This window comes from Homarus americanus, unplaced genomic scaffold, assembly GCF_018991925.1.
Source record: "Homarus americanus isolate GMGI-L3 unplaced genomic scaffold, GMGI_Hamer_2.0 scaffold4896, whole genome shotgun sequence".
Classification (NCBI taxonomy): domain Eukaryota; kingdom Metazoa; phylum Arthropoda; class Malacostraca; order Decapoda; family Nephropidae; genus Homarus; species Homarus americanus.
Window position 1 is genome coordinate 3503510 of NW_024749657.1, and position 9401 is coordinate 3512910.

The following is a 9401-nucleotide window of genomic DNA, read 5'->3' on the forward strand; positions in this document are numbered from 1 at the left end:
TCAAAACATTAAAACTTAGCACTGTCTTAAACACTTGAAATTTTATGCAGTTGCTATTATCATCAGCTATTGACAGTGACTAGTCACCTAAAAAAAAGAACATGCAATTTAATATGTAGCCAAATTTACTGCAACAGAATAAAAATGGCAGTTTCATCACATGACAGTTCAAATAACCTCCAGGTAGCCTATGGAACATATGCTAATGATTGAACACTGCATGAGGGATCAAAATCTCTCTACTGTCACTGTGGTTTCCATAAGATATCAAATACTGTGCGACCAAAGATTCAATACCATGTTTGGTCTACTGTACTAACTGATTAATTTAACAGGAGACACAGACCTTACAAATAATGAGCTCTTCAATGATTACTTCATTTTGCTATAAAGAGGGCAGGAATCTGAAGATATTGGATGACAAAGAATGATATACAAAATAGACATAATTTAGACCTTTCCCAGCCACAAAAGAAATTAAATTTGAAATTTGCAAATGAGAATACACTACATGTGTTTAACATGCCAGTACCTGACATTGCACTGCCTATGTTCAAAACATCATGTGATAGAGACATTACATGCAGTTCAGTTCAGTTGAAAATGAAAGTTCTCATGTTGATACTACCTGTACTACAAAAACATTTATAAGGCAAATCTTTTCTTATGAATCGTCATATTCTTTAAAATGTCATTCATGACATAATTGGAACGTACTAGTTTTGTTTTAAGACATAATGGGTGAACAATTGACTGACTACAATGTATGAACCTTGACTCATCTATTCACAGTAAATGTCTTGGAAATGAATCACATAACTGATATCAAATGGCCTATAAAAAACTGCTACCAACACTTATCTGATAACAAATAAACATTAAATCTGACTTTAGGAACAACTACAATGTGCAGGAATCATCAAGTAACTTCTCATATCATTAAAAGCAACCAATGCAGAAAACAAAGCAATGAATTTTAGGTGTCACATCGATACAATGAAGCAACAGCCACATAATATCCTATACTGTTGGTTGGGATCTAGTTACAGAACTAGTGAATCATCCCTTAAACTGCATGGCACAAAATATTAGATGAAGTAGAGTAAACAACTCTACATAATCCCAAATGTTACTTAATACAGTGCCTCATTCCATAGTTTGTGATTGCAACTTTTCATTCTATCACAATGTTCAGAGTAAGAAAATAAATTGGCACCAATAATACATCATGGGTGATTATGATTTACTTAAAACCCTAGATAATTATGGTAATGTAACTTCAAGAGTAACTGCACTTTCTCCAATCCTATTAACTAGATTGCAATTTTAATTTCTCAGGATAGGACATATTTGCTCCCAGCAAATACAAACACTTCAGTCATTCCTTACAACTCTCAAGAGTATGGAGGAGATAGTCATTAATGCCCAATCCTCACAGCTGTCCAATTTCTCTTCTTTTTTTTTTTTGTTACTGAAATTATACCACCACAACACCACTATTTTCCCATCAACATTCACATAATCTGTAACATTCATGCGATGGCTAAATAATGTCAGTAATAGAAAATGTGATTGATATTTTCATATGTTCACTTTACTAACCGAAAACAAAAATCATAATTAAGAGAAACTAATGCCAATGTTATCTGAATAAGAAAAAGGAAAAGAATGAGGGAATAGACCTTGAAACTTCACTAGCAATGAATATTATCCACATACAGCATCTATATTCCTTCCTGTAATATTAAAAATTGATGATTCTACAATCTTCAATTGGGGACATTCTGGTAAATCATAAATATCTTAAATCCTGAACAGAAAGGAAAATATATTGCTTACTTGCAATACACTACAGAGACCTAACGAGCACCAATTTCCAGTTTAAAATTTGAGTATTAATTACACCAACTTTCCACGACATCTTTTTAAAAAGCATTAATAAATTTTGAAGCATCAAGACTGTCAACACACTGATGTGGTTTAAAAATTTAGGTTCACAATAAAACCAGAAAAGAATTTCCTTTGAAAGCATTAAACCATCTCCAAATTTTGGGCATACTATGGAGCTTTGTACAAGACCAGAATCCCATTCAATGAAATGCTGTAATAACTTTAAGTGATGAGCAAACACCTCCCACTGTGAGTCTTTGTGAATTCTGGATACAGTACAGTAAAACCAAACCATTTCAAGCTAGCTGTATGGAGGAAAGGCAAGCTAATTTTTTTTTAATGAATTGAGTAAAATTCACACAACTTACAATGTATCCTCACAAAAACTGTTACTGTATTTCCCTTATTGGTCTACAGCACTAGCACCACACTCCTCTTTATCTGTCACCGTGACTGTACAGTAGCACTTCACAAAACCAAAAGCTTTGGGAAAACATTCACTTGAAAATAATACAATTAAAAAAATCAAGAAAATTTTGAAAAAAATTTGAAAAATTAACATTTACCAGAAGAGTAAATGACAATGTCCCTTCCCCAAAATTAAACTAATTTTTATTTCTGGACAGCTTCCCACCAATTATACAGCTCCATCTTCTTCATATGGAGATGCTAAAATAGAAAAAAACACAAACTCTGCTAATGGATTAGCTTGAAATGTTAAAGAAGGACAACATGCTCCCCTAGGCCATGTACACACACTGTCACCTGGTTCAGTTTTTCTAACTTTGTTTTAATGTTAAGGCAGTCATATTTCACTTCATCAATATATAAATAGAGGGTTTGGGAGATGAACTAGAAGGTCACTTAGATGACATTGCACTAGTCATGGAAAATCCATTCACTGAAAGCATAGGTCAACACACAATGGTCAATATATCAATGAAGCTAAGGAACATGTAGGCTGCCTCATTCTCCACTCCACAAGGTCTCATGCACCCCAAATGCACAATGGAGTCCACATATGCCTACATTGGTAACACAACCTTTGCACATCAATCCCAGTAGGTGGCATAATTGAAAAATTTTCTCACAAGAAGCAGAATTGCTAGAAATAGGGTCTTGACATAATAGCAAAATTGCAGAAAGTGAGGTCACATAAAATTATGGACACCTGTACATACAGTATTACTCCCAAATAGCATTTGATAATGTAATCCCATCTTGAGCCACCAGAAAATTTTTAGCTTAATACTGTACTGCAAAAATTAATAACCAATTTTGCCAAAGGCCCATTACCTGTTACATAATTTGGTGGGACTACAGTAGTGTGTGTATACAGGACTGCTTGTGACGAGTAATTTTTTCATGTGGATACCTGTGTCAGGATAAAAAAGGCATACTGTATGATTTAAGCTTCCTGGTAGTCAATAAATGGATAGACAAGTTTCTACAGTTATCACAACAGCTGATGAACAAATAACATAGCAAGATAAACTTTAGCCAGACTGTACTGCACCAAGTACACAATTTCTCATTTAGGAAACTGTGATTCCTTAAAAAAATGCAAAAATGTATCACTGGAATTGTTGACAAAGTCAAACATACCTGTATTGTGGGAATCAACTAGAACTTATCATTACCAATATGGAATTAATTTTACCTTATAATCTACATTTAAAATCATCAATTGGTCAGCCCTATATCAATAATGTAAGACCACTGTCAAGTAAACTTTAAAAGGCATACAGTATACAGTGAACCCTCACTTTATGCCGTCAATTGAACCCACGGCGGCCCGCGTAAAGTGAACAACATAACATATGGGATTAATTGAAATAGAGACCAGGCCGACCCCCAAATTCCACTTTTTCAGACACAATACCTACGTTGTAGTAAAAATAACTTCTTAATTGTATGATGGTATGCACACACAATTAATAATTAAGAGAAATATCAATAATATTAGGTTTTTTAACACTTACATTAGTAGAAAAGATGGCTGGGCACACGGGGATGGGGGGTTGGTTCCGAGGCAGAGGGCAGATTATTGGCCCTCACCTGTATCACTTGTATCACTATCCACCACAGAGGCTTGCAGGGCCTCTGTCAAACCCCTCAAAGTCCATATCCTCACTATCACTGACTTGGGCCAGCTGTGGTGGGTGGCGGGTGAAGAACTCGGAAATGTTTTGACGACTGGGCAACCTTGTGCGCACCCTGCTCGCGCCGCTCTCCGCGTAAAAGGGTACACACACCGCGGAAAGTGAGCATTCCGTGTTCGGCAGGGTACCACGTAAACGTGGAAACGCGTAAAGTGGGACCACGTAAACGTGGAAACGCGTAAAGTGGGACGACGTAAAGCGAGGGTTCACTGTAATCATATATCATGTCTATTTTGCTTCCAAGATTTGAATTCCCTAAACTGTATAAAATAAAATTTTAAGATCTTAATGGATTCCTCCATAACCAGTAATTAAGTACATCTGGTTTACACTACGCCCTGCGAAGTAGGCATACTCACCCCATTACTCAGTTTGAGCCGTTTTAGACACTGGTTGGATTAGATTTCCTATCTTATAACCTGAGAAAATCTTACCCAACAAAATTCTACACTAGAACTCAGACTCTCAGTGATGGACTTTCATGTATATCTACTAGGAGTGTTGGATGACATCATAGTACCAGGTTTACAGTAACTTTGCAAATAAAAGAGAGTTGCAAGGAATTTTTGGGTTGTGATTAAATGAAGAGAAAGGCATGAAATACGAATACAATAATAACAATGATTCTTAGCCAGTGAAAGTGTAGGAGCCTATGAGAGAAAGAGAAAAAAGTTATTATTTTGCAGGCATTTCCAACTATGGTATAACATCTCTTCACATCCAAGAAGAATCCAATCTATTCTCAAGGTTAAGTCTTAAACATTAGCTGCTAGTTTACCTGAGTGAAAGGGGTACTAATCATACTCTTGGTCAGCAGTTACATTCTCCCCTAATCTCTAAGAAAGTGGATCAAATCCCACAGGTTGTGCTCAAGACTTAACATTAATGCAAGATTCAGAATATAATTATGGGTCTATGTTAATAAGTTTCAAGTTACTCCCACTAAAGAGGTTCCTTTAAGACTGTCGACTTATTCCGCAACAAACTGCATAATAAATTGGGGCAAGTGTTACATCCTTTTTAATAATCATGTACAGACAAATTCTGACAGTTGAATGCTGACAAAAAGTAAGGCCCTAAAACCCTCTCATCTGTCACAATAAACAAGCAGTGTCGGAAAACTTTAAAAGCTAAGAGGAGAGCCAATATTAAATGCCAATATAAGAAATAAAGATCAGCATAATGGTTTACAGACTTGACCATAATTCCAAAAATCAATTGGCCTAACTTCTTTCCACATTGTTACTCTTCAGCTGTGTTCTATACAAGATCATTTTAGGTGCAATTTTAATCTTTGGACAATATTATGTTCCCCAAAGCTCTTCACCCTGGATTATGTTTCAGAGATAACCAACCCATTACAGTATTAAAAAAAAATAAATACAAATTTGCTGCTATACAGTATTAATAACCAGACAACTCATTTACAGATTCCCCATGAAATTTCAGGACTTGTTCAGTATTTAACAGCAAAAATCCTGCACACTTTACAGAAACGATATTTATACTGTACTGCACAGTATATATAACCTGTGAAACTGATGGTGAAGCTAATTATTATGAATATCACAATGGATATAATTAACCAGGTGGAAATAACAATCAGTAAGGATTAACAATACACACTGAGATGGTACTTGTACGAGTACTGAACAAACCCTTATGTTTCACTGTCAGCCGCAGTATTTAGACTAAACTGCAGTTGAGTATTCCCTCCAACTTTAACTGAATGTAGAGAAATATATATATATATATATATATATATATATATATATATATATATATATATATATATATATATATATATATATATATATATATATATATATATATATATATATATATATATATATATATAGAACGTAAGATTATAGAAATATACACATCATTAAAGAATGAAGTCTTCTAACAATATCTGGAAGTGGCTCGGCTAAAATAAATTTAACCGAAAATGGTAATAAGCAAAAATGAAACAACAGAAAACACATGACATAACAATATACAACATAATAAAATATTGTTTATCATAATCAAAAAATGAAATGGTAAGTGATGCCCTACAGCTAATCTTTTTTACATAAAATATAAGAAATAAAATGTCACATCAAAATCCTTCATAGTGTGACAAACTTAATAACAGTAGGTAAAGCATGAAAGCATGTTATGTATATTCAAGTCTGTAGATGCAAAACACATGACTGGGAATGATGAAGAAATGGAATGATGGAGGTGCGGGGAACCATTCTCCGCACTCCGTGACTAGATAAAATGGACCCAATATGTCGGGTCCCGCTGAACTACAAAACCCGACCAAGGCAATGGCAGTTGGTCCAAATTCTAATCTTGTGGGACATCGGGTGCTAATGGACATTATTCAAGCATATCAAGTATTCTATGCATACTGTATCAAGTATTCTATGCATATCAAGTACATTATATACATATCAAATATTCTATGCATATCAAGTATTCTACACATATCTCTGCCATATGATAAATTTAAACGAGGAGGTAGGCTATAGTGTGAACCTAAAATGTGATGTCCAACAGGATCAAAATTCCAACCAAGAGGATCCCGGAAAACCGAGATATCGGTTTAGCTGATGCATTGTTATATTCTGCAGAGCATCGATTCAAATATATTTCCAGACTACTAATTTTGGTCTATAATTATAAACAACAATGTCAATGTGGCAAGAGGAAAACAAAGGATATAAAGACCAAGAGCAGCTCCAACATATGCAATTACATGACAAGAGTATGGTAGTTCATGTTTGGGTCTTGCTTCCAGTTTTTGTGTACAGTACAGTACTTGATTGGCTACAGCACCATAAATTGCCACTTTTGTAAATGCTGACTTTGTTTTTGTTTCACAAAATGTTTAACCTGCTTATCCATTTTTACACACTCCTGTCAAACCACAGTGAAATTTTGAAAATAATCATAAAAGCAACTGGGGTCTAATTATGAGTGAGTAAGAGATCAATCAAGATTACTGTGCTTGGGAAATATTCTACACGAGTCACCCAGCTATAAATTCTGAGGTGCAAATGCTGAATATCAATGCACACACATTAACGTATACATACAATTAACATTTTTAACACATATACCGTCTTATGATGGCCCGATTAAATAGTTAATGTGCCAAGGCAAAGTATACCTCTAATAAAATGTTTGAAAAATAAATAATACAAGTAAAACTGATATCAAGGTAAAACAATTAGGTTATTACAGCTCCTCCCCGACTTACAACCTGCCTCAGTCGTACCCAAATTTCGTCAAATTTCGTATTTTCGAGTCCCAAAGTCAGTACACAGACAAAATTTTCATTTGTAATTCACTTTAAAATGGCTGGCAAGCTTAAAAGTGAGAGTTTTGTGGTGCTGAGAAGAAAAAGACACCCATTTTAGATTTTCTATGTACAATTTAAGTATTTTCGACTTACGACCTGGATTTGGGTCCCTAACCCCGTCGTAAGTCGGGGAGGAGCTGTACATACTTTGGCCGAGGATAAAGGTGACTGTGTCCCATGTTGAGGTACACCATTACTACTGCACCATGGTAATGCATACACATCCCTAACAATAAAGAATCTACGTGATTTTCATACAAACTGTAATTTATACTCAACTGATCAGTTTTCCCTTTCCTTGATGAGTAAGCTACTCTCAATAAATGTGATATTTGTTGGTTACCGAGAGTCAAGTTCACTGACTCTGAGAATCTCTCCATATCAAACAAAATATAATTCAGTAACATTTGGCAACTTTCTCCCAAGCACCAGTGTTTTCTCCTTACCAATGGTCTGACAGCTAGTGACAACTAACATACATACTTAACAATAGCTCCCAGCATAAATCTTTAAGCTCTGGTGGACTAATTATAATGTTTGTTAATTTGTTATCTACAAAGCAGTTTCCAGCATTCAAAACTGGGTGGAACTCACACATTCTCCTCCAAGCACTTCATAGTAAATCTCTTCATACTAATATTATGCACTAAACAAACATTTAATGGCTTCTCATCCACGATCCCTTAATTTTAAGTATTCTCATCAATACTGTACAAATAAATTTTCAATTTGGTTCCAACAACAATTGAATTTTGTTCAAGGTATCTAATTTACACATTTCATGTTATCAACTTACCCTATTAATAAAACATAAGCTAAAGCCAAGTTGGGGAAAATGCTATTTTGGGGTGAGAAAGTTAAACAATATCAATTATCAAAATGAATCATAGTCTGTTATGGCCTCTGTTGAACAAAGTTTTAAATTTTTTTAGTGGCAATATATGGTCACATCTAAAGTTACATCTTCATCTTAGTATTTCTAACTACTTATACTGTATTACTTATCCACAAGTTAAAAAAAAATTGTATATACTGTATATAAACCCAATGTAAATCTCATGAAATTAGTTTTTCATATTAATTCTTCAAATACTCTTAACAAAAGCTTGAAAATTACCCAGAGAGATGTGACTAGCAATATCAAGGCGTCTGTACGCAAAGACCCAGCACAAACCAATATCGATCCTAATCCTCTCCAGTAGCACCAAGTCTTCTTAAAGTTGCCAGGATCAGCACAGGGTAGCCATCCCTCATTATTCCAACACTAAAATTAACAATTCCACAAAGGCAGAATATGAACTAATCTTTTAAAATTACCTTTGGTTAAATTTTCTTGTCATAATATGAACTAACTGATTTCATAACTTATTGCCATAGGTGAGGACAGGACCTGCTATAATATTCATAATGTGTTGGATTAAGGGGGGTTGACCATATTGCCTTTAGGTTCATGCAATTGCAGCTTAAGTGATACCCAGAGGAAATACTTAGTTGGCACTTTGAGGGGCATTTCCAAAAGCAGTGGAAATACAGAAGCAAGTCTTCAGGTTAAGTCTGTGCTGTAAACACAACTAGTTTCATTTATCTGAGAAGTTAATAATGTAATTGTGTGTATTCCTATTATCAACAAACTGATACAAGTGACTGATTTTACTCCAAATTCATATATACTGCACTGATATATATATATATATATATATATATATATATATAATATATATATATATAATATATATATATATATATATATATATATATATATATATATATATATATATATATATATATATATATATATATATATAGTTCCTCCCTAATTTACACCCAATCCCGCCAATTAACTGTTATTTTTTTGAGGGAGTGACACTACAGTCGTGCTTATTACACAGACCCAGCCTTACATTGTCGGGACTAAATTTACCCTTTCCTGTCTCTTTAGTTTGCTTATATCAGCATTTTCTCTAAACAGAGTGAAGTCATCAGGTTTCAACTTT